This window comes from Protopterus annectens, chromosome 8.part0 (genome assembly GCF_019279795.1).
Source record: "Protopterus annectens isolate FY-2018-M chromosome 8.part0, PAN1.0, whole genome shotgun sequence".
Lineage (NCBI taxonomy): Eukaryota > Metazoa > Chordata > Ceratodontiformes > Protopteridae > Protopterus > Protopterus annectens.
The window spans coordinates 625,634,642-625,659,823 of NC_056741.1; the positions used below are offsets into that span (position 1 = coordinate 625,634,642).

General features: G+C 43.3%; 1 protein-coding gene across 1 annotated transcript in view; it reads left to right on the top strand.

The window, feature by feature from the left end:
• The first annotated feature begins 6,644 nt into the window (after positions 1 to 6,644).
• The window catches only part of BCAP31 (B cell receptor associated protein 31), a 360,261-nt gene continuing 341,723 nt past the window's right edge, over positions 6,645 to 25,182 (top strand). Inside the window, exon 1 of the mRNA XM_044079292.1 lies at positions 6,645 to 6,798. The gene's annotated coding sequence lies outside the window, so the exon portion shown is untranslated. The remainder of the gene's footprint in view (positions 6,799 to 25,182) is intronic.

The window sequence follows — 25,182 nt, forward strand, 5'->3', positions numbered from 1 at the left end:
ACTTTTATGGTCTGTCTTAGGAGATTCATTCTGCAAAATAATTAACATAGAAACACAGGGCTAAGCTGCTTGAGATCCTTGCAGATCAACAGCCTTGTAGGTACCCATAAATCTATTTGGGTAGCAATGCCAAACTAACATACCCTCCACACACACAACCTCTAGAAACTTTCTACTATACCCCATCCTAATAAACACCCATGCTACACAGGGAGACAACTGGGTTGGATTGGATTGCATGGCTAGGCTTATAAAGGCCCTGGTGGTTGTTAGCCTAGCATGTAGCTATGAACCTAAACTTAAAAAAAAAAAAACATGTAAATGCTCACAGAATCCCCATTCACATGACAAAGTTCCAGAATTAGTGACATTTTAACTACAACAGACAGACACATATTTATAGAAGAGTTCGGATACAAGCACTTCTGCACCCACAGAACATACATAAAATACTATATCTTCTTTCAGTTTAATTTTCCAGTATTTTGACGTTTCTAATATGATTGGAATGGACCCCATTCCTATGCCAGGATACGATTACAGCTCATGACATTAGTAATGTTTCGTCTTTCATGTTAGCCAAGAGTGCCCTTCTCAGCACCCACAATGTACCCATAATTGCCTCCTGTAATTCATATGGGGTTACACATATCGGTAGTAAATCTAAGTACAACTCCAAATTCTTTTTTATTAGACCTGTTGCTCCTACTGCTATTGGTACTTTCTGGGCATCTTCCTTTTACATTGCTCTCGCTTCTGCTTGCAGATCCTGACATTTTATGATTTTCTCTATCTCTACACAAAACACTGTAATCACTGGGTATAGCAATTTTGTTTTTTGAACTGTTGTTAATGAGTGAACCCATGTGATATACACTTCATCATTCTCTATAAAGCTTTATGGTTCACATTTCCAATGCTTCTCAGATACTTCTATATTGCAGTATTTGCACCATCCCCAATGTAACAATTTTGTTACATTATTATGCCTTTAAGTATATATGCCCTCTATCACGAGTGTATCACACCCAACAAAAAGATGTATGACTGTATCTATTTTTTTAACAGAATCTACAGAACCTGCATTTGTCTGTTCTCTCCCTTTTTGAATGGATATTGTAAGCCAACATGTATGTAGTTCACTACCCTGGACCACCATTATTAGCTTTTCATTTATTTTACATTTGTTTACCGGGAAAGTCAGACTGGATACAGGTCCATTTTTAGCAGAGGCCCGGGGAGAAAGGCTCCAGTACAGTACAATATAAAGGATACAATACGGTAAGATAAGAAGAAAGCATCACATCACACAGGAAATAATAGAATTGAACATACATAGCAGAACTTAATTGTTAAAATATCAAAAGGTGAGCCAATACCATTTAGGATATACATTTGTGAATATCTGAGAGAATTTTTTTTTTCCTTGAGAGCACAGCATTATGGGGGATTTATTATTGGGTGTAATAGCAGAGAAGGAGAGGTAGAGAGACACTATTTTGTGGTTTAAATTTACCTCTAAATCCTATGCATGGTTAATCATTTACAAAATGTTCCATTTCTCAACAACCAATATTCTGTCTTTGTAAAGTAATTTTAACATTTCTAAATCTAAAAAAAAAAATCAGATTTCAGTAAGAAAGGTTTCAATACAAGTTTCTGAAAAAATGTAACAGAAGGTTTTCTTTCCTGATTTCATTGTACCATGTTTCAATGATACAAGAATTGATTATAACAGCAACATGAGTGCAGGGGGCTGTACCCTATGTATGGACTTTTCCTCAAAGTACAGAAAATGCATGACTTTGATGTCAAAGCATGTCAACAACTGTCTGGTTGCAGGCCAAAGGACACTAACCGCGGGCATCTTCCTGGCAAAGTTGATAAGCAACGAAACTCCCATTTTACACTTAAACTTCAATTAAACTAAATCTAAAAATTCAAAAGGTGATTATGGTCAACTGCTCCAATACAAAACACAAGTCCCAAGAAAGATTTTTTTCCTTGATGGTGTACATACCTTTAGGAAAAATCTTTAAAGCTTTGCCACATGCATAGATACATAGAAAAGCACTTTGTCTAGACAAAGAAATTGGTATAAACAGAATAAGAAAGACCTGAAGCAAACAGATGAGGTAGGCAGAATGCAGACCAATATGCAAGGAGGAAATATTCCTTTGATCACACCTAACATCAAAACCTTTTCTCTACCATCTCAGCATAAAACAACTCCCTATCAAGAACAAGAATGCCAGAAACCATATTCTAAGAGTAGACTGCTTAGGGCAGGATGGAGGACCCTTACACTTCTGCTCCCATAGCAGATTCCACCAAAGAATAAAGGTCGGTGTCAGACCATACTCACTAACAGGAAAAAAAGAAACATAGATGGCCTGACCACCAAAATGACTCTCTCTCTCTCTGTTTAAAGCAAAACCCATTATATAATCAGAAAGAGTGAAATGGCATGAAACATTTCACTTGATTCTCATGGGTTAATTTCACCCAGTCTTTTGTGTTTCTAATACCATGATGGGAATGGACCCCCATACCAAAGTCAGTGGTTTGATTAAAGTTCATGAAATTAGTAATGTTTCAGTCTTTGATGTTAGCCAAAATTACTCTTTGCAGCAGCAGCCATGTGTCCAGATTAGATTCCGTCTGCAATTATGGTAGCACATCTAAGCATGACTTAAACTATTTTATTAGAACTTTTGCTAGTTCCTATTGGAACACTCCGAGTGCCTTTCTTCTACATTCACCTTGTTTCTCCCTGCAAATCATGTTATTTCATATCTTTGTGTCTCTGCATGTAAGACACTATAATCACTGTGTGTGGCAATTTCAATGATCAACACAATCAACACTTCTTGGCTTTTTTCCTGGACTACTTTATCTGGTTTCTCACATCTGTTTCTTTTTTTTTTTTAACTACTGGTAATGGTTGATCCCATGTGATACAAACTTCATCATTCTCTACAATGTTTGAGGTTCATGCTTCCAGGGCTTCTCATCTACTTCAATACTGCAGTGTTTGTACAATCCCCAATGCAACAGTCTTGCCACATTATTATGCCTTTCAGTATAAACAAGATGTATGACCATTTCCTCTTTTTTTTTTTTTTTAAGAAGCTGCAATTTCTATGTTTCTTCCACACGTACGCTGGGCTCTGTAAACTAATGTGTACATACTCTACTATTTATTTTATTTATTTATTTTACATTTGTTTACTGGGAAACTCCGACCGGATATATGTCCATTTTCAGCAGGGGTCCGGGGAGAAAAGCTCCAGTTTTAAAAGTACAGTTACATACGAACAATAGAGGCAGTTGGAAATACATGCAAAATACATTAATCAGTAAGGCGCAAACGTACATATACACTCCCTCTACTCTTCTTACATATCCAAAATTTGGAACTCCCTACCTCCTTCCATTACCCTGGAATCTTCTCTATCCAGATTTAAGAAATCTATCAAAAGCCATCTCAGCAACAAATGGTTATGTCTCTGCTCCACACCTGACTAACTAGAGTCCTGCTCCACTCCTGCTATCACTCTTTCCTCAAACACACAGTCTCCTGATATGACTGTTTAGTCTTATCAATACCATATTCAGATGCATGATGTGACTCTAGATAGGATATTTAATATACTTTACTGTTAGTACATATATTGATCATTGTATATGTCTTTGTAAGAAATTAATAATTTGCGCTCATCTATACTGTCTGGTTGAATATACTAGAAACAAGTAAAATATATTGTCTGTATGTCTTGCATATGTGTTTCTCTGGAGCTTTTCTCCCCGGGCCTCCACTGAAAATGGACATGTATCCAGTTGGACTATCCCGGTTAACAAATGTAAAATAAATAAATAAATAAATATAAAATACATTCATCAGTAAGGTGCAATTGTACAGACAACCAAGTTTGACTTCGCTAAGGTTACAATATTTAAGACATTCATATTAGGATTAGGTCCCTTAAGAGTACGGACTCTATCAGCATATGATTAGACAGGGTTTCCACAAACTGCAGGTAGTAGTTAGTCAGGGTTTTATCAGGGACAGTGCCATTGCGATTGGATGTGGTGTTTGAGGCTTTTTTGAACAGGGTTAGAGAGTGAGTATGGCAGGTAGTGAGTTCCAGGTTTTACCTACTGAGTTGGCAAATAGTAAGTCCCCTGCCACAATTTTGCTCTTACTATCCTGGTGACCACCATTATTCACCTTTGATATTTTGGTTTCAGTTCACCTCTCCTTAGCTCCTGCATCAAATCTTGATCAACATGAGGTTGTGGCAGGAGATCACTGCACTTGCCACAAATCTTTTGACTTTTCCACATTTCTTTCCATCTCATTTGACCATTTCTCTTGTATTCTTTCTTTTTTAGGCATATTCAGTTGTTGCCTGATTTTTGTGATGTTATCTCACACTTCTAGTGTTTTAAAACTTTCACTAAGGCTGGATCCAATGAGGTCAGCAGATATGTATGCAGTCCCATAACTTGTAATTATCTGAACTATAATCAATTTTGAGAAGGTCTACACCACCTTCAAAATAAGGAATACATAATTTTGGTGTACACTGATTTTTACAGTCAGTGAATAATGTCAGACATTAGAACTTCATATTTCTTATTACTACACAAAAATGGCACCGTGATGCAAGATCCAACATTCGCATGACTTTTTAAGTGAATTAGAGTACTATTAAAAAAGGGTACTTGCGTATTATCGCAACCAGATTTTTGCAATAATACCACTGGCTTCCCCGTGTGTGAATGTAACCAGAAATGTATGCAGAATCAAGCAGGCAATGTTATCTTTAAAAAAAAAAAAACACTTTTGTTGAGGTAGGAAGAGTGTAGTATTTGAAAAATGACTGTTTGTTTGCACCTATGCCATTTCCCGACATCATGTCAGTCATACTACGTTTCCAAGTCATGTTGTGTGTGCACACAACACAGAAGTATGTGAAATGGAGAAATTACTATGAATCTCAAAAACAGCGCAACCTCACTGAATGCAAACAGTTTTGAACAAACTACTGTGTTTCTTTGTGAGTTGTCCAAAAGCCGATCCTGAAAAGACAAAGTGACAGCAAAGATACTTTCTCCTTTCAAGTGATGACATTTTGTGGCCAGAGGCAAAGAGCCACATCTGCAGCATATTGCCTTCCCCAGAACTAGCAGCCCAAAAGGGGTGAAAAGCAATTGACAGTTCCCACATCATCCAAAAAGGGGGGAAACAGGACATCTATAGATGTGATTTATTTATCATTAAACACACATCATGGAGGATAACAGTTGGGGGGGGGGGGACTGCTGTTTCACAACCAACTTCCAGAGCTAGTCAGCCACTACATGCTGCTTGGGTCGTCTCAACTCTGACTTGCAGGACAGTGCAAAAAGACTTGCAAGTTATACTGTAAATTGTCCCAAATCATGACGTTAAGGACAAAGACTTGTTTGTCCATAATGTCAGGAATTATCAGAGATTTTGAAGCTGATTGTGAGAGAAACGCACAAATCTGGTATGTATGACCATTCTTTGACGGCACTGGCTGACAAAGAACGTTCAGTGGGCAGCCTTGCCAAGAAGCGACTCGCTTCTAGTAAAGAGCACGAAGAAACAGTATGTTTTGTAGTTTTCTTTTTTTTGTAGTTTTGTTAAAGAAAACATATTGTTTTCCATTTCAACCAGATAAACAGACATATTTACTGATCAGGAAGCAAGCCGTATTATCGCATTTGGTTGCGATAATACGCAAGTAACCTATAAAAGTCGCAGATTTGGGGCCTTTGTCCCCCCTCCCCATAATTTTAAGCTATGTCTAGAATTCTTCAGTAAAAAAGTTGGGAACATACCTCTCAACTGTCTCTGATTTTGATCCAAATTTTTGCTCTGCCCTCTTAATCTCTCCCACAACTGGTGACTGAAAAAAATGTTTTGAATTACACTTAATGACAGCCTTACTTTACCTCTGAAGTTACTCACATTCTCTTATTCTGTCACTGTCTGTACACCATAATCAGAGCAATGCACCACTACACCATCTGAGATGTTGGAAGTTAAAAGATTTTAAATGCATCCATCACTATTTCTGGATTTATCCCCGATTTTGCTGGAATTCGTCCATGGTAAATTCTAGAGTGCTAATTAAACTAGCAAAGAACATAGAGTAACAGTTTTCACTCGGACTAAACTAATATAAAGACGGAAAACATGAGCAATCAACAAAACTATCTGCACATTTGTGAAAATGTTCAGTTACACATCAGAAGCAAAACTCAAGAAGAGTTGACTGGTTTTAGTCCCCAACGATTTGCGAGAAAACCACAACTTTTACAAAGAGCACATAAAAAATAAAAAAAAAATATGATGCAAAAATCTGTGCAGTTGAGTATTCATGATGAACAAGCTAACCGAGCTTATATAAAAGTTGACCTAACAACCAGACGTGCATTATAACTAAACCATACACAAATGTTGCTATATTTTTGAAATATTATCTAGATTATATAGTTTACCATCAAATAAATACACCTGACCTTTTACTTTACAACAACCACGTTTTGTCGGTCTCTCCCGCGCACATGTTAAATAAAAGGAAGTGTAATGACGTAGACTCTAACAAGAGCGGAAGTATCATACTTCCGCTGTCTTCTTATGAGTTGGAGTGTGGAGATTGGAAGAATACAGTATAGAGTACTTATCGTGCAGTGGGTTTTGCAAAGTTGTTAACTGATGTGCAGTTGGCGTTTTGTTTCTTGACTTGCTGCTAAAACTTATAGGTATGTTCGGAGTTAACATCTCTACTAAACTACTGACGTGATATTTTTTAGCTGATATAATATGTATGGTGGAATATGTTTGAGTGATTAGGGAAGTAGACTTGGGACACGTCTTTTATTGGTAGTAGGATACTGTTGCAGTCATATAGGAGGGGAGTCGCTACGAGTTGCGATGCATAGATGCTTGTATTTATTTGCGGCGATTATGTTATTTGCTATATGTTTGGTTAGGGAAAATGGGAATAATAGCGGAGCAGTTTTGTATTTTATGTGCACTTGGTATGTTACGAGTGCAAATGTACGTACGTGCTGAGCAGAAATGCTAGGTATATGTCTCTGGTAATTCTACTATAGTGTGCATCATGCATTACAGCATTGACCATACTGTATGACAGGAATGCAAAATATAAGCTTTCTGGACTTTTTGTTAATTTACAGTCTAAATGCTGGTTAATTTATTTTCCTTTAGTTATTTTATTTGTTAGTTTCTGTTGGTTCTCTAGGTAAGTGTACTGGCCTGTTGACTCCTTTTCAGCTCCATCTTGGACTCCCATCGTGTTATAGTTTTGGAAATTAACCTTTTGAGGTGTTTGGCGTAACCCCCCCCCCTCTCCAAACATGTTTTTTCGGCAGAGTTTCTCATATTATGGGGTTGTCGCCCTAAGGAACGTTAAGTACCCTTTAAGGGTTATATGATCAAGGTTGAAAGCATGCTGTATTTTGTTCTGGAAGAAATACATGGTTACCAGGAATTAATTGGGAGAAGAGTGTTAAGCCGTTTATCTCGTGTGGCAATGTAGGGGTGTGGTCTGCAGTGTGCTGGAGAGGAGAGTTATTCAGAGTAGCTTTTATTTTTGTAGTACAAAGTTTGCTTATTTACTTTGAAGTTTAATGAGGGTATGTGTCACATTACTTGCTGTTTCTTTCTCTCTTGATGGTGCGAGTGCCAATACGTATGTGCCGCAGAATCTAGGCTTTCATATTTCGGGCACCGCTGTACGCAATACTTATGGAGAATCTGGTCCTGCATAAACATTGTTTACAGGATGCCATCAGTATGTATGAGGAGAAAGTAGTAGTCTTTGGTGACTGTGGAAGGTGCAGATTTGCAGGGGTATTTAATTTCCCAAAGGGTGGTATTATACATTTCTTTGCATTTAGTCTGAGGACATGGCTCTGGCGCCAATGATTAGTCTGTCATTTCTTCCTGTAGGATATCAACATCATAAGGAGTCCGTGATTGCCTTCTAGTTGCAGGCATCCACAGACATGGTCAGCCAAAGGCCATCTACATTCAATATGATATTGAGACCAGAGCATCAGTGGGACCAGACGGTGTCCCGGGCTGTGTCCTACATGAACTCCAAGAAGAGCTAAACCCAAACATAAAATTACTGTTCAATCTCAGCCTTACTACAGGATATGTGCCCAAAGAGTGGCGTACAGCAACAGTGGTCCCTCTCCATAAAGGTGGTGTCTCAATGGATCCTGGAAACTATCGCCCCATAAGCCTGACTAGCTTGGTCTGTAAAGCTATGGAAAGGATTATCATGGACCTCATAAATAAAGATATTGGGGACCTACAGACACTGGATCCTACCCAGTTCAGCTTTAAGGGCAGATCCTGTCTCCTAAACCTGGTTGATTTCTTTGAAACAGTCACCAAGGCCATTGACGAGGGGAAGGTGGTCCACACAGCCTACCTGGACCTCGCAAAAGCCTTCAATACAATACCCTACTCGGGCATTATAGATAAGATCACCAGCTTAAATCTAAACCCCCTATGTCACTAGATGGATTGCAAACTGGCTCAAGGACAGAACCCACATGGTTAGAATTGCTGGAGCCATGTCAGACTCCAAACCAGTTACAAGTGGTGTCCCACAAGGCTCAGTCCTGGGACCTCTCTTGTTCGGTATAGATTTCTCGGAGGTACAGGCCAACACGGAAGGACTGTGGCTGACCAAGTTCGCAGATGACTGCAAACTGGGCGCCATAATCGACTCTCCAGCCGACACAAGCATCCTCCAAACGGGCCTCATAGAAACAGACAACTGGTGCCAGAGCCATGGCCTCAAGCTAAATGCCAAAAAGTGTATAGTCATCCCCTTTGGCAAAAACAAAGTGCCCACAAATTACCACATAGGTGGTAATCCATTAAGTACAGAAGAAGTAATTGGGGACCTGGGGACCCAAGTTGATGGCAATCTCTCATTTGCCAACCACGTGGCCAAAGTGGTTAGAAAAACATTTTATATAGCCCACCTAATCATGAAAGGATTCGCATCTAGATCAGGGGAGGTCATCGTGCCTCTTTACTCATCCCTCATCAGGCCCATAATTGAGTACAATGCCCCTTTTGGGATGTACCTTACCAGACACCTGCAGAAACTGGAAAGACCCCAAAAGTACCTCACCAAGAGGATCAAAGGGCTCAAACAGATGCCATATGCTGCCCGGTTAAAGAAACTCCAGCTCTACTCAGTGGCATACCGCCTGTTCAGAGGCGATCTGTGCCTGACGTATAAAGCCATGTCCAACCCGGAATTAATGGATATGCTGCACCTCAGAAAATCCAAATCCCATCGAGCTACGCGCTCGAGACACTTGAACCTCAGCACTGAAATAAATAGGACATGCTGGAGGGACAAATTCATATCTTGATGAGTGGATGGGAGATCGTAGGTTTACCCCGGGTATCACTTCTGTGTCACTGTTAGACAGAGGCACAGTATACTAACCTTGAAAAAGGGCATAGCAAAATAAATTTAAAATGGGTGGCGAAAGCCAAACACATTCTGGCTAGGCTTATAAATGCCCTAGGGCAGATAGCCTAGTATGAACCTATGAGAACTGTATCCTAAATAGGAGGGGGCCCAGCACTGAGCCCTGCAGTACTCCACTGGTGACTCCTCTCTTGTTTGGATGTGGAGTCTCCCACTGTAATATTTCTTATATACGATTCATTTGGCTATCCATCTGGTAACATTGAGGTTTATGTCCAATTTTGAGTTTAGCTATAATACCTGAGTTTTAGGGCATTGTGTTTGTCTACTGTGGCCTGGCCAAGGCATTTATTTGCATTGTCTTGCCCTCATCCATGGCCTTAGCGACCTTTTCAAAGAGCAGTACCTGCTTTTGAAGAAGCCTAACTGGGTTGAGATTTCCTATGTTGTTAATCAGGCCCAAGGTTATGCTTTTCATAGCCTTTCATGTAAAGCTAGTCAGACTTATGGGACTGTAGTTTCGTAGGTTCATTGGTCCTTCTCTTGTGCAGAGTGATAACTTGTCCTTCACTATACTGGGACAAAGCCTGTTTGGAGACTGTGGTTTAAATAGAGATCTAAGTGGTTTAGATAGAGATCTAAGTGGCTCCTCTAGGTCATGATTCATTTTATTTAATAGGCACCCTGGTATTCAGTCAGGGCCCATTGATGCCATGTCTGTAGCATTAGAGAGCCAACTCGGTGCACTGAGCGTTTCCCTCATTATTTTGGGCACGACTAAAATGCCGTGGTTGACCTTTGCTTGGGAAGTCTTGAGGACTTGACTACTTCTCTAATTTGACAGGAATTTCTTTCTTCCTTTTGTTGTATAGTCTATTTATGCCATTCTGTCCACCAGGGTGACTTGTTCTGGCTAAACACTGGATTTAATGTGGTCCTATCTCACCACATTCTGAACTGACTGGTTCGGAGCTGAGAATCGGCTCCGACTCGGCCGCTATTTACTAGCTCGAAGTCTCTGGCTGGGCTAGCCCTAGTATCCCAAGATGCACCACGCCCAAAAACCCAGATCTCGTTTGCCGCTCGTAGTGTACAGACGTGGTCTCAAGCTTGGCTGTGGCCAAGTACCTTATTTAAACTTTTTTTTTTTAGCTTATTTTTTTAAACTTTCTGTCAAAAGCTGTTCTTGCAGCTACGTTGAGTGTATCCTAAGTTTTGTGACTAGTTCAGTTAATTTTTTTAGTTTTTGTGGATTCCTTGTGTTTGGCGGGCTAGACCTGTTTAATTTAGAGGGCCTTAGCCTCTCCGGTATCTGTTGCGTCTGTAGGGGCGTTTAAGTTAGAGCCCCTTACTTCAACTAGCTTAGTTTAAGTTTTTTTGTGGCATCCTTGTGTTTGACGGGCTAGGCCCGTTTAAGTTAGAGGGCCTTAGCCCTCTCCTGTGTCTGTTAACTCTGTTGGGACTTTTAAGTTAAGAGTCCCTTCCTCCTGCCTTCCTTCTCTTGTGTGTGGTTTTATTGTGAATTACTATATCAGGCAAAGATCAGAAGGAGCATAAGCCTTCTGGTTTTAAAAAGTGCACCAAATGTTCTTATAAGATGTCTTTAACAAATAGCCATGCCATCTGTGTGTATTGTTTGGGCGCCATTCATTTGCAAGAATCTTTTAGTGTTTGTCACTCCTTTGTCACTCCTTTAGTTCTAGAGTCTTGCAAGAGAGGAAAAATAAATTTATTCTCAGGGGCCTTGTCAAACCTGCCTTTGAAGAAGCTTTGGAGTCTGCCTTCCCTAGTGGGAAATCTAAATCTAAACCAAAAAAGAGATCTCTGGCTCAGTCTAGTTCCTCAGAGCCATCGGAGAAGATATTGAAGACAACTCCACCTTCCTCGGCTCCGTTGTTATCGGCACTGCAGGAGGTTTCTGTGACACTGGAGCCAGCTTCGGCTCCCATTCTGTTGGAGCTGATTCGGAGCCCTTCTGCTAGTCTAAACCTGGATTCTCTGGGTAAGATATCTCTACCACCTTCTGTGTTCTCCAAGTCTTCCAGGTTATCGGATTCGGATGTGGATAAAGTGGTGCAGAGGCTCCTTCAGGCGCCAGTGTTAGCCAGGTTATTTTCCGCTCCAGCCCAGTCGGCTCCGGAGCCTTCCCTCTTGTCTGTTCCGATTATTCCTCCTCCGGGCACGTCTGTGTCATCTGGGTCTGTGTTCTGCATTGAGTGAGGTTCTGGGGTTGCCGCAGATACCCTGGTTAGGCCTTTTGGCTGCAAGCTCAGCTCCAACCTTTTCGACTCCATCTTCTGGTTGTAGCACCCGGGTTTCCTCAGTTGTACTCGAGGGGGTACATCGGGGCTTCATCACTCAGCTCCCAAGTCTCCCTCTTGGTGCCTCGGCTAAGGGAACCCCGACTCCGATTGTGGTTTCGGAGACTGGTCAGTCCTCTGATTCCGGTGGACCTGCATTCGAGGCCATAAGGAGCGCACTGGCCAGGTCTTCAGTGACTTCACTTGAATCAGCTACTGCTTCCTTTGACACTGGGGCTGGAGCCTCTGACGCCAGCGGGGCTCGAAGGCCCGAGGATACTTCCATACATGCCCCCCAGCTTTCTGAGGGTCCTTCAGATTCGTCGCCTGAGGAGCCTCCCAGAAAGAAGTCCTGCAACAGGAAGCACGTAGACTCCCCTGAGTCCATCACTTCTGATACCGACCTCTGACGCAGAGGGGTCCCCCAAGTTATCCTCTGATATTCTGGAGATTTTAAGGCAGAGAGGCGACTGGCCTTCCAAATCCCCATCTGAGGACGAGTCGGTCCTCCTCAAAGCCTTCAGAGCCCGACCTTCCGCCTCCTGGGTGTCTCCGCCCTTCGAATTGTTAGACCTTATTTATCGAAGGGTTTGGGAACACCCTGACTCCGTGGAACCGGTGCCCAGCCGCCAAAACAAGTTTCTGTCTGCACCCCTGGAGTTAGAGTTCCTAACTAAAGAGTTCCTGTAGATGCCACTCAGCAAGAAGTTGCAGAAGCTTCTGCTTCCGTTCATCCTCCTAACAAGGAGTCCAGGAGTATGGATCGGTATGGGAAGCGTACCTTGTCTTCAGTGACCTTTACTTTGCGGTCGGTGAACTATCTTTGCCACTTTACTAGGCTTCAAAGAGATCTCCTTAAGGAATTGGGAGATACCCTGTCGGGTAACTAGCCTGAGGCGGTGAATCAGACTGTCAACGCCCAGTTGTCTACCCTTTCCTCTATTGTCAATTCGTCCATGAGGCTCTTATCCTATGCAGCCGAAGGAGCGGGTAGGGCAGCTAGCTCAGGCGTAGCCCTCGGGAGGCAAGCCTGGATGCGCCTGTGTCACTTCGCGGAAGCCTTCAAGTCTTCCTTCACTGACTCCCCCTTCGATGGGTCTTCCCTCTTTGGACTCAAAGTGAAAGACACTCTCGCCAGATGTGAGCAGAAGGGTAAGATTTTTGTCTGCGGTAGGGGCCCGTTTCTTGCTTCCCTCTAGGCCTTATCCCAAGGCACGGAGGGGAGGCAAGATGTGGTTCAGGAAGTCTTTCCCCATCGAGCATGGTGACCCCCCCCCTTTCAGGGGTAGGGGAGGGGCAGAATTACTCTGGAAGGTGCCACCCTAGAGGTGGAGGAGGCACCCCGCAACTCAGGAGACCGTGAATCGTTTCGTGGATGATCCTACCAGCGTCCCTGAGGGATTGCCTGACTGTGCTACTCTGGAGCCAGTCGGGGGGGCTGTTTTTCGAGGCATCCTCTAGCCTGGGAAAGTATCATTCAGGATCAATGGGCGCTCCGAATAATTACCGGAGGTTACACCATTCCCTTTCTTACACCCCCTCCCATATCTAGAAAAATCCCAGACGTTCCACCCAGTCAAAGAGATCAAGCAGCGCTAGAGGTTTCAAAGCTTCTGGAAAAAGGAGTCCTCCAACTAGTCCCCTCAGACTAGATCGGATCAGGGACTTACTCAAGATTATTTTTGGTGCTAAAAAGGACAGGGGACCTGAGGCCCATTCTGGACCTCAGCCGTTTAAACAGATTTTTACTGAAGTCCAAGTTCCGAATGGTCACTCTTCAGTCCTTTTTCCCTTTATTGGAAAAAGTAGTATGGGTGTGCTCCATAGATCTCAAGGATGCTTATTACCACATCAAGATAAACAAGGCATCCAGGAGTCACCTACGCTTCCGGTTGGGAGCCAGTCACTACCAGTTTCGTGCTCTGCCTTTTGGTCTCACCACCACCCCCAGGGTGGTTACCAAATGCTTAGCAGTGGTGACAGCCCACTTGAGATATCAAGGATTCCAGGTTTTTCCTTACCTGGACAACTGGCTTCTCACCACCCCCCTCCAGGCATCTACTCGTTCGAGCCACGAAGGCTACCATCACATTGGGCCAATACCTAGGGATTACCTCCAACTGGGAAAATCTGTGTTGCGGCCATCCCAGCGTGTTGCATTTATCGGCACAGAGCTAGACTCCGCCCAAATGAGAGCCTTTCTTCCAACAGAAAGAATCAAAGTGCTGCAGGCTCAGGTGTTAGCCTTACTACCCCTTGAGAAAGTCCAAGTCAGACTTGCTCTTCAACTATTGAGGTCCATGGCAGCTACCATCATGCTAGTACCACTAGCCATGCTGCATATGCGGATCTTCCAGTGGCTGGTCTCGGTCCAGTGGTCCTTTCAGGAGTTTCCTCTGTCTTATCCCATTCTCATCACGGAACAATGCCGACAAGACCTACATTGGTGGCTTCAGTCATCCAATCTAGACATAGACTACTAACCCCCCTGTCTCCTACCGCCACGGTGACCACCGACGCTTCCCAGATAGGTTGGGGTTGCCATTATCTGGGCATAATGGTCCAAGGCACATGGCAAGATCACGAGGTACACTTGCACATCAGTGTCCTGGAAATGAGAGCAGTGCTTCTAGCGTTGCAAGCACTTCAGAGTTCTCTTCCCAAGGGGACGATTGCTATTCTTTCCGACAGCATGTCAGTTGTCTGGTACCTAAACAAGCAGGGTGGAACCATGTCCTATCCCCTTTGCAGAGAGGCCATGAGAGTGTGGAACTGGGCGGTGTCTTCCCAACGCTTTCTAGTGGCAACGCACATTCCGTGTGATAGCAGACAGGCTAAGCAGAGCTATTCTGATGCCTCACGAGTGGTCCTTGAACAACCGAGTTGCAACTCGGATCTTCTCCAGGTGGGGTCAACCTTGCTGCGATCTGTTTGCCAGCCCCCTCAATGCCAAGTGCAGCAGGTACTTCACTCTGATTCCCCCCCCCCCCCGGGGGAGTCACCCAGAGACGCCCCAGCCCACGATTGGCCCCCAGGTCTGCTCTATGCCTTCCCTCTGTTCCCTCTATTATCAAGAGTGATTCAGAAGGCAGCTTCCTTGGGAAGCAAGATGATTCTTATCGCACCATACTGGCCTCGTCAAGTTTGGTTCCCCTTTCTTCAGAAGTATACAGTGGATGACATCTGTGCTGCGGCCACCTGGTTCTCTCTGCACACCTTTTTTTCTCATTACAAGCTTGATTTGGTGTCTGGAGACCGGGCTTCCTTTGGTTCCACGGTGCTCAGGAGTATTGTCAGTGAGCCTCCCAGAATGTAGATGCTAGGGACGCTGTCCTGTCAGTTAAGAATGTGGCGAGATAGGACCACATTGCATCAGTTATGTACTCAATATAACGTCAGATGTATGTGGTCCATCTCTCCTACATTCTTACATACCTGCCCACCGTCCCCCGACCTGCTGGACTTGGAGATTATGTTCTTAGACCCTTCTGAGGAGGTTTTTTCTCTCTTCCTCCTTGTGTTATTTCTAGGAGGTTGTGTATGTCACTCTGTTATATTGTTGGCAAACGAGATCTGGGGGTTTGGGCGTGGCGCATCTTGGGATACTAGGGCTAGCCCAGCCAATCAGAGACTTCGAGCTAGTAAATAGCGGCAGAGTCGGAGCCGATTCTCTGCTCCGAGCCAGTCCGTTGAGAATGTAGGCTAGATGGACCACATACATCTGACGTTATGGTGAGTACATAACTAATTGTTTAGTTTGATCAGATACTGCCTTTTCTGTGCATTTAAGTGGTAGCACAGGGCATCCACTTATTTCTGCTTTAGGCTTTTGATTTTTCAGGGGTGCGAGAGTATTTTTATAGAAGGTAATTTTGCCTTAGAAAAGTTCTTTAGGGTTTGAGAGTTCTGCCGTTGCATTTATTTTAAAGGAGACTGATTTATGATCTGATGAAGACAGTATATGGGGGGGGGTGCAGCACTCCCCCATGTGTGAGTACTATGTTAAGTATGTTTGAGCCTCTAGAGAGAGTGCTGACTAGCTATTCCAGAGCATTTGCATTGACAAAGTCCAGGAATCTCTGAGCCTGCATGTTAGTGGTCGTGTATGTTTCCCAACTTATGGAGCAGGTAGTTAAAATCACTCCTGAGTAGTGTGTTGGCTTGAATGTTAAGTATTTCTAGTAACTTAAGGTATGTGGTGTGTTTTTTATTGTTGGGGACCTCTTTTCAGCGAATGGCCTGAATGTGAGATTGACATTGTAGCCTTGCACCGCCATGGTGCTTTCTGCAGCCTTGAACCACATGTCTGTAACTGCACAGATGTCTGCATTCTACTGGGTGAGGAGAGCTTCCATTGAGTGCAGTTTGTTACGACTCCTAGCATTGAACAGAAGTACCCTCAGGTTTGTATTAGAAGAATTTGTTACATCGGTAGGTTTGTTGCTTTGGGACTGCCTAAAAGGGTACTATGGGTTGGCTAATGCCTTGGCCTTTATTCAAAAACCTATTGGCTGCAGGTGCAAACCATCTCTGGCAAAGCAGCATGGTCTGTGGATCACGTCATCCGAGGCTGACTGATACTGGCTCCCCTTGGAATGACATCAGTAGCTAGTCCAATTATCTCGCCAAGGCTTTTGACACCATCCCCCACTCTGGAATTATAAACTCATTGAAGTAGGTATAAATCCCTATGTCACAAGATGGGTTGCCAACTGGCACTGACAGAACCCACAGTGTGAAAGTAGCAGATTCTAAATCCTACTTTAAACTAGTGACAAGTGGAGTACCACACTGTTCAGTCCTGGGTCCTCTCCAGTTTGGTATTTACTTGTCTGAAGTACAGGCTAACACAGAAGGTCTTTGGCTAAGTTCGCAAATGACTAGAAACTAGGAGCCATAAATGAAACTCCTGACTATATGGACATCCTACAAAAGAGCCTCACTGAGACAGTTGCCTGATGTCAAAGCCATGGCCTCAAGCTCAATGCCAAAAAGTGCATTGTCTTCCCCTTTGGTAAAACTCTGTACCCATAAGCTACCACATAGGTGATAGTCTACTTAACACCAAAACTGTGATAAGAGACCTTGGGACACAGTTGGACAGTATGTACCTCACAAGACATATACAACAACTGGAAAGGCCGCAGAAATACCTCGGAGGATTACTGGCTTCAAACATCTGCCCTACGCAGACTGTCTCAAACTCCAGCTTTACTCCATCACATATCGCCTACTCAGAGGTGATCTCTGCCTAACATACAAAGCTGTGTCAAACCCAGAGCTGTTGGACATGCTCCACTTAAAGAAATTCCAATCCCTCCGAGTTGCGTGCTCTAGGGACCTAAACCTTGTCACCACAATAAACAGAACATGCTTGAGGGATAGCTTCCCGTCCCATAGACTTCCCATACTCTGAAACAAACTACCTCTCTATCAAACAAAGCTCCCCATTAGCACTCTTCAAGAAAAATCTTGATGATTGGATGGGGAAATGGGAAATTCACCCTGGGGATCACCTCTGTGCCTCTGCTCGACAGGGGCACAGGAAAATGATTTTCTTGGGTGGCGAAAGCCATGGTACCTTTTTGGCTAGGCTTGTATAGGCCCCTAGTACCAGTCGCCTAGTACCTACCTATGAACCTGCAATCATTTTCTGTTGGTTTGATGGTGATTTTCTTGGTGAGGGTAGAATGCTGCTCATTGCAAGGATCATATCAGCCTGAGACATGTATTCTGAGAGGTCCATCGTTTTTCTTTTCTTATAGTCCAGGCAGGTGCATCTCTGGTCATTCACACCCACGTGTACTAGGAGTCATATTGAGTGACCTGAGTGCCTGTGTTAACTGGCAAATCTTAGCCCCTGACAGGCAACTGACTGCAACCCTCTCATTTTTATCCATCCTGGTGAGGGGGTTTGACTGTTAGGTGTTTCACCTTGCAGGCTTGTTTGTGGAGACTCTGTTTATTTTTGTGTTAACTGGTTTGTATTGATTTGGTTTTGTTCATAGGTTCATACTAGGCTATCTGCCCTAGGGCATTTATAAGCCTAGCCAGAGTGTGTGTAGCTTTCACCACCCCTTAGGATGAGAATACTATACCCATTAGTTTGCTGTGCCTCTGTCCAGCAGTGACACAGAGTTGATTCCCGGGGTAAACCTACGATCTCCCATCCACTCGTCAAGATTTCTCTTGAACAGAGTCAGTGAGGGGCTCTGCCTCACATGGACTGGGATTCTGTTCCATAGTGTAGGGAGTCTCTGGGTGATGAATCTGTCCCTCCAGCACATCCTATTTATATCCGTGTTGAGGTTTAAGTCTCTTGCTCGTGGCTCTGGTGGATTTGGATTATTCGAGGTGGAGCATGTCCATTAATTCGGGTTGGACATGGCCTTGTATGTCAGGCACAGATCACCTCTGAGCAGACGGTATGCGACTGAATAGAGCTGGAGTTTCTTCAGTCGGGCAGTGTATGACATATGTTTGAGCCCCTTTATCCTTTTGGTGAGGAACTTTTGGGGTCTTTCCAACTGCTGCAGGTGTCGGGTAAGGTACATTCCGAATGGGGCGTTGTACTCAATCATTGGTCTGATAAGTGAAAAGTACAGGGGTACAATGACCTCTCCTGATCTGGATGTCAATCCCTTCATGATCAGGTGGGCAATGTAGAAGGTCTTCCTAACCACTTTGGCAATGTGAGTGTCAAAAGAGAGGTTACTGTCAACTTGGGTCCCCAGGTCCCTGTTAACTTCTTCGTGTTTAATGGATTACCACCTATGTGGTAATTAGGGGTTACCTTGTTTTTCCCAAAGGGTATGACTATACATTTTTTGGCATTTAGCTTAAGGCCATGGCTCTGGCACCAGTTATCCGTTTCTATGAGACATCTCTGGAGGATGTCTGTGTCTGATGGAGTGTCAATTATGGTGCCCAGTTTGCAGTCATCTGCAAATTTTGTCAGCCACAATCCCCCTATGTTTGCCTGCACTTCAGAAAAATAAATGCCGAACAAGAGGGGGCCCAGGACTGAGCCCTGTGGGACACCGCTTGTGACCGGCTTAGTCTGACATGGCACCAGCAACTCTAACCCTGTGGGTTCTGTCCTTGAGCCAGTTTGCAACCCATCTTGTGACATATGGGTTTACATCTAAGCTGGTGAGCTTTTCTATGATGCCCGAGTGGGGTATTGTGTCGAATGCTTTTGCTAGGTCAAGGTAGGCTGTGTGAACTGCCTTACCCTCATCAATGGCCTTAGTGACTGTTTCGAAAAAGTCGACCAAGTTCAAGAGGCAGGATCTGCCCTCGACAAAGCCAGATTGGGTAGGATCCAGTGTCTGTAGGTCCCCAATGTCTTATAGAGTTCCATTATGATCCTCTCCATAGCTTTGCAGACAAGGCTCGTCAAGCTTATGGGGCGGTAATTTCCAGGGTCCGTAGAAGCACCGCCTTTGTGGAGTGGGACCACAGTTGCCGTACGCCATTCTTTGGGTATGTATCCTGTAGTAAGGCTAAGATTAAACAGCAGCCTTGTGTGGGTTTAGTTCCTCATTGAGTTCGTGTAGCACACAGCCAGGGACACCGTCCGGTCCCATTGATGCTGTGTTTTTTGCTTTAGAGAGAGCAGCTCTCACCTGGGCAGGGCATCTGAGATGTTTGGGAGGCTAGACTCTGGTGGGATAGATATTTCTCCTTTTGGGGGGGAGGGAGGGGAGAAATTTGCACTGAACCTGTCTGCCAGTATGTTGGCAATGTCTGTGGGTTCAGTGATTTTTTTTGTATCATTTTGGACTAATTCTGAGCATATCTGGGAGTTTCCACCCAGGTTTCTAACATAGCTAAAGAAGGCCTTATGATTGAGAGAAAAATCGCAAAAGACAAAGTTGGCCTTGGATGATTTTGAGTGATCGTAGTTTTTTTTGCTAGTATTGATCAGAGATGTTTGCAAGTGGTTTCCCAGGACAGCATACTGGAGGCCTGAGGTTTTGTTAAGTTACTTGTGAGTACCTCAGCTTGTCTGTCTGTGTCTCTTCGGCTTTTCCGAGTTAGGGGTCACCACAGCGGAACTCTAGTCCGCTAATGATTGGCAGTTGATTTTTACATGCCGAGTTGCCAGACCTGACGCACAGCCTTCAACAAAGGTACGCGCATTCACGCATGTCTCCACGCAGAAGATGCTCTAGCTGAGAATCGAACCGGACAGCATCTTACTGTGAGGCGACAACGCTACCGCAGCACCACCACCGCAAGTAAGAATGTAGTCAATTAAAAAAAAAAAAAAAAAAAAAAAACCTCTCCTGTTTCCATGGATATGAACGTTCCCACACTGTTACCAGCTTGGTGGATATAGGCACACTGAAGCAATGTATACATTGCCTCGTTTACTGACTACCAGTAGATTCTCAAACTGATAATGGTGTAGGAGAGGTGTAGTTACAGAATGTAGCTGGAGGCAAAGCTCTCCTATGAAAGCACTCCTAATTGTAATTGGGTTGTCAGTAGTACACATACTGTACCTCACATTGTTCAAAGCATACACGTAGACCCACATAAGCTGATGCCCTTAAGTGTAACCTTCCTAAACCCCAAAGACCTCGTAGACAAAGCACACTTAACCAATGCCCTCAGCAGGCCCCATATGCACTTTGAAAACACCTACATTAACACATACAGCCACATCTTATGGTGCTTCTACTTCTAAGCCATTATGGCAAGCCACCACACAATCCAACATTCTGGTCATTGGAGAGACTATATTGTGAGATGCACTGATGTCCCCTCTCACCAGGCTGAGTAAGTCACATTTACTTGCTTATAAGGGTCCAGGATCCACCACGTAACACACGTGTCAGAGGACAAGTACCTGTATGACTGAGTTGTCATCCATGTGGGTGTAAATGACCCGAGACCTTCTCGGAATGTGTACCCCTGGCTATTAGGTTAGCATTGAGCAGCATTTTACTTCTGCAGTGGTAATGCCACAATACAAACAGAAGATGATTGACTTTAATAAGGCTTAGTTTTTGATGTCATAATGAGGGGGTGCAGTATTTGTCAGCATGGAAGGAAATGGTCAACAGACTATGCTGCTTTGCTGGGAGGGGGTCTGGATTTCTTACCCTCTAGGATTTCAAATATTTGCTAAAACGCTGTCCTCCCCCCTTATTCCTTTTTAGGCAATGCCAAGCTGAAGAGTACTTACAACGTAGAAAATCCAAATAATTTACTGCTTAATGTTCTAACAAATGCCAATGCCTCTTTAGTCACAGAGACATTTTATTTTAAATGTTTTAACCGGGAAAGTCCGATTTTTTTAATGAGACAGTTTTCAGTGGAGGCCTGTGGAGAAACACACTCCAGACGCTTGTCTTTGTAATGTGGGAGGAAACTAACACCCAGAAGAAACCCACACAAATGCATGGAGGACATTCAAACTTCACACAGGCACCCCAGCAGAAAATCAAGAACCTCTTGCTGTCAGGCAACAACTCTACAGTTGTACCACTGCGGTATGCCTCTGAGAACATACAAGTAGTGCAAGGATGTAACACCTTCCTTGCATTTAGACCAGCTACTATACAGAGAGGGACAAAAGGTGGATGTTTTTCAATTTATATCAAAAATAAATGTACCTCAGGGCTAGTGAAGCAGGACAATGCATTTGAGTTTCTCCAGGTTCAATTACCGTAGGCAAAATCTCATACCATTTTCTTGCAAGGCAACCCCCCCCCCATGATCCAGGAAACCTATAATGTGTATTTAAACCTATTGGTAAAGTTCATTATCTAGTACAATACTATATTCATGGGTAAGTTTTAATAAACACATTAACTGGCAATCGTATAAAACACCGAACGTATAGGCACATATACTTGGATTTTGTAAACACAAACTGCTTGGACCAGGTTGTCAGTGCACCAGATCCAGTAAGTTTGCACCCCCTGGTCGGTCATCACTAATATGGGAGAATGATGCGCACTCCCTTGTGTAGTGTTTTATCTGTTAAGGCCGGACCATAAAGTAGTGTCCTTTGAAGTAAAAAAAATAAAACCTCGAACCCCAGTTAACCCTGAATATTCAGGAACTATTCTAAGGCTGGCTTCCCACTCTTGAGTGATAAACTGGCAACATTTCAAGTGCCCCCATAAGCCCTGAGAATACTGTTGGCTACATGGAACTGTTCACAAAATCCCTTTTACAAACATGTTAGCTGCGAAGAGGCAGCTGTACTTACCAGGAGGTACAACACTAAAAAACAAGCCACCTTAGTGGAATTACAACATCAGTAGGCTGTATAACAGAAGGTAGAAAATCATGGCAAAAAGTTAGGGAGGATAAAAGCTAAGCAAACCACTCTGAGGGCCAATTTAAGTCTACCAAAGCCAAATTTGAGTGTCAGTTTGGCCTTCCAGGCCATGGGCAACCACAAGCTGTTCTTTAACTATGCCCTCAACCTCAAAGGCTATATACAATTGTGTGCAGAGCTCATTGTTAATGGAGCCACCTGTACTGAGCCAGAAGATATAGGAAGCCTACTGGTTAACATTCGGCTCCAGTTTTACTCCTCTTCACCCTCTGCCTTCCCTCAGGAAATGCTGTCCAAATATAATAATTTTTCTCTACTGTCATTAGGGAGCAGACCCTTAATGCTCTGTAAGGCCAAAAACACTGCATCAGTGGGCCCAAACAGTATTTGGGGATGGCTTCTAAATAGCATGAAACATGACCTATCAGGACTGCTGGAACAGTTACTTAACTGTAGCCTCCACCATTCGTGAGGCACGAAACCTGTTTGAATAGCAACAGTAATCCATTGGCACAAAGGTGTGCCATCTACAGATCAACAAGACTCACAAATGTCCTATGCAAAGCCATGGAAAGAATTATCATGGAAGTGAACAATGACATTGGGACACCTCCAGCTACTGGGCACAACTCACTTTGGTTTTGTCAAGGGTGGATCATGCCTGCTCAACCTGGTGGACTTGTTATTTGAGAAGGTCACCAAAGCAATGGATGAGGGTAAAATGGTTCACGCTGTCTAAATTTGCAGATGATTGCAAATTAGATGCGGTCATAGAAGTCCTCCCTAATACAAGTGCTCTCTGGGAAGGGTTGATGCATACGAATTAACTGGTGTTGGAGCTGTGGACTAAAACTAAATGCCAAGAAATGTGTCCTTGGGGAAGTCCTACACCACAGGTTGCTATCATATTGACAACACACTCCTAAGAGTTGACCCAGTAGTCCAAGACCTGGGACACAAAGTAATCTAGCCTTTTGACCATTGTGTGTCTACAGTAGTGAGAAAAGTGTTGTGCAACTTATAAACAAAGGTATGGCATCTAGGTTCAAGGAAGTCGTTCCACTGTATTTGTAATTCATCTGACTTATTGAGTACAGTGCCCCTTTGGTGTGTGCCAAATCAGGCACATCCCATAATTGGAAAGTCCCCAGAGGTTTCTCATTTTAAAATACAGGACGTAAGCAACATGTTTTATGCAGACCACCTCGAGGCCTTATCCCTCTATTGTCTCCTGCAGGCTGTTGAGGGTAGATGCATGTCTGGCATACAAGGCATTGTCAGACCCCACCCTGATGGACATCCTGCATATCTACAAAACAGACAGAACCAGAATTACCCATTCTAAAGACTTATTACTTGTCTGTGATATAAGCAAGACCTGCTGGGGAGCGAGGTATGTATCCCAGAAACTATCCTTTCTCTGGAACAGGCTCCCCAACCATGTGAAGCAGAGTTCCTCCCTAAGCCAAGTCAAATGTAACTTGAACAACTGAGTGCAGAACAGGATAATTCATCCCTAATTTGGCAGCTGGTCTGTAATGGACATGGACACAGCCTGTGACTAGAACTTAGCAGAGATTTGAGATGCATGACTAGGCTTAAAAAGACTTGGCCTAGTAAACACCTGTGAACCTATGAAGTTCATGGTTGGTACATCTTATAACTGGGAAGACAAACTTGTGTTTTTTGCCTTATAGCTTTTGCAAGCTTGTCATGGCTGAATATTTTATTTATAGTGCTATCCCTATTCTCGTGCACTTTGTTTTTCATGACTCCTTACAGAGTACCTGCACGTTGTTTTTTTTTCTTCCCTTAAAGAAGCATCACAGAACAGAAATGACTATTCTGATTTTTCACTGTGTAAACCACCACCATCTCTCAATTGAAGTTAGATGTGCAAGATTGCTTGTAAGCAGTATTTATGTTCAAATTAATGCTTGGAAGATGAAATCTTGTTGGCCTCTTAAGTAGGTTTTCTCATTGGCACCAGGCTAATTATGCCATACCATTTCTTGGAATGGCGTCCATACAAGTAAATCCTCCAAAATTCCCCTTGCTTATCTAAACCTTTCCTACTTGAAGACTCATTTTGTTTTTTTAAGTATCTTAAATTTCTGTTATAGTGGTACTCTTCTGTTTTGTCACTACCTTTATTGGCATCTGTAATTAACCAAAGCAAGGAGCTCCTGTTTCTCTGACATTGTTGCTTCTGTTATCTGTGCCAGACGAGAAAAGCATCTTTTTCATTTCTGGTGGCTGTTACTGGTCTCTTTGGTGCTTTCCATACTTCTGACAGTTACCCGAAGCGCATGGCTGTGTACAAAATGCTAGGTGGCATGTAGAAGGATCTCTGCAGTAACTTCCATGCAGGTAGCTTGAATTTCCTGCCCTTTTTCATGTTCTTATAATGTACAAGTCCACACTGACATGTTAACTTATCTGTCCTTTTTAGTCCAGCATTCCTTTTAATTTTATAGGCTCTCCTCCTGTCCTATTCTCAGCTCTCTCAAGATTTGTAAACTTTACTAATCGCCCCCTTTCCAGTAAAAAGGAGTCCTTGTTTGAACTCTAAATACCAGGAATTGTAACTCTCCTATGTAGGTTTTGTGAGTTAAGTTTGCAACCTTTTTTGCATTTATAGTCCCTTGCTCATTTCTATTTTGCATGCTGCTTTCATTTTGAGTTCTTTACCCAGGAGTGTTGGCTTGAAGGTCCAACAGATGTAAATGCCAGCTAGGAGAGGGCCTTGTAGTGAGCCCTGTGATGCACCATTGGTAAGCTGTTTGCTTTCAGAAGTGGCACTTGCAACTATTAACATCCTTGTTTAGTACCTTTTTGTTGTATGTATAGATTCGGAGGGGAAAGGACCTAGCTTAACTAAGTAGTCCCAATTTAGGGACTCAAAGGCTTTCTCTATATCTTAGCCAATTATGTGTGTTTTATTTTCTTTGTCATGTGTGTCTAGGATATATAAATCCAGTTCGATCATTTATTTATTGTTTTGGATATTGATGTTTTCATTCTGTTAATATTGTCATATCATTTATTAAATGACTAA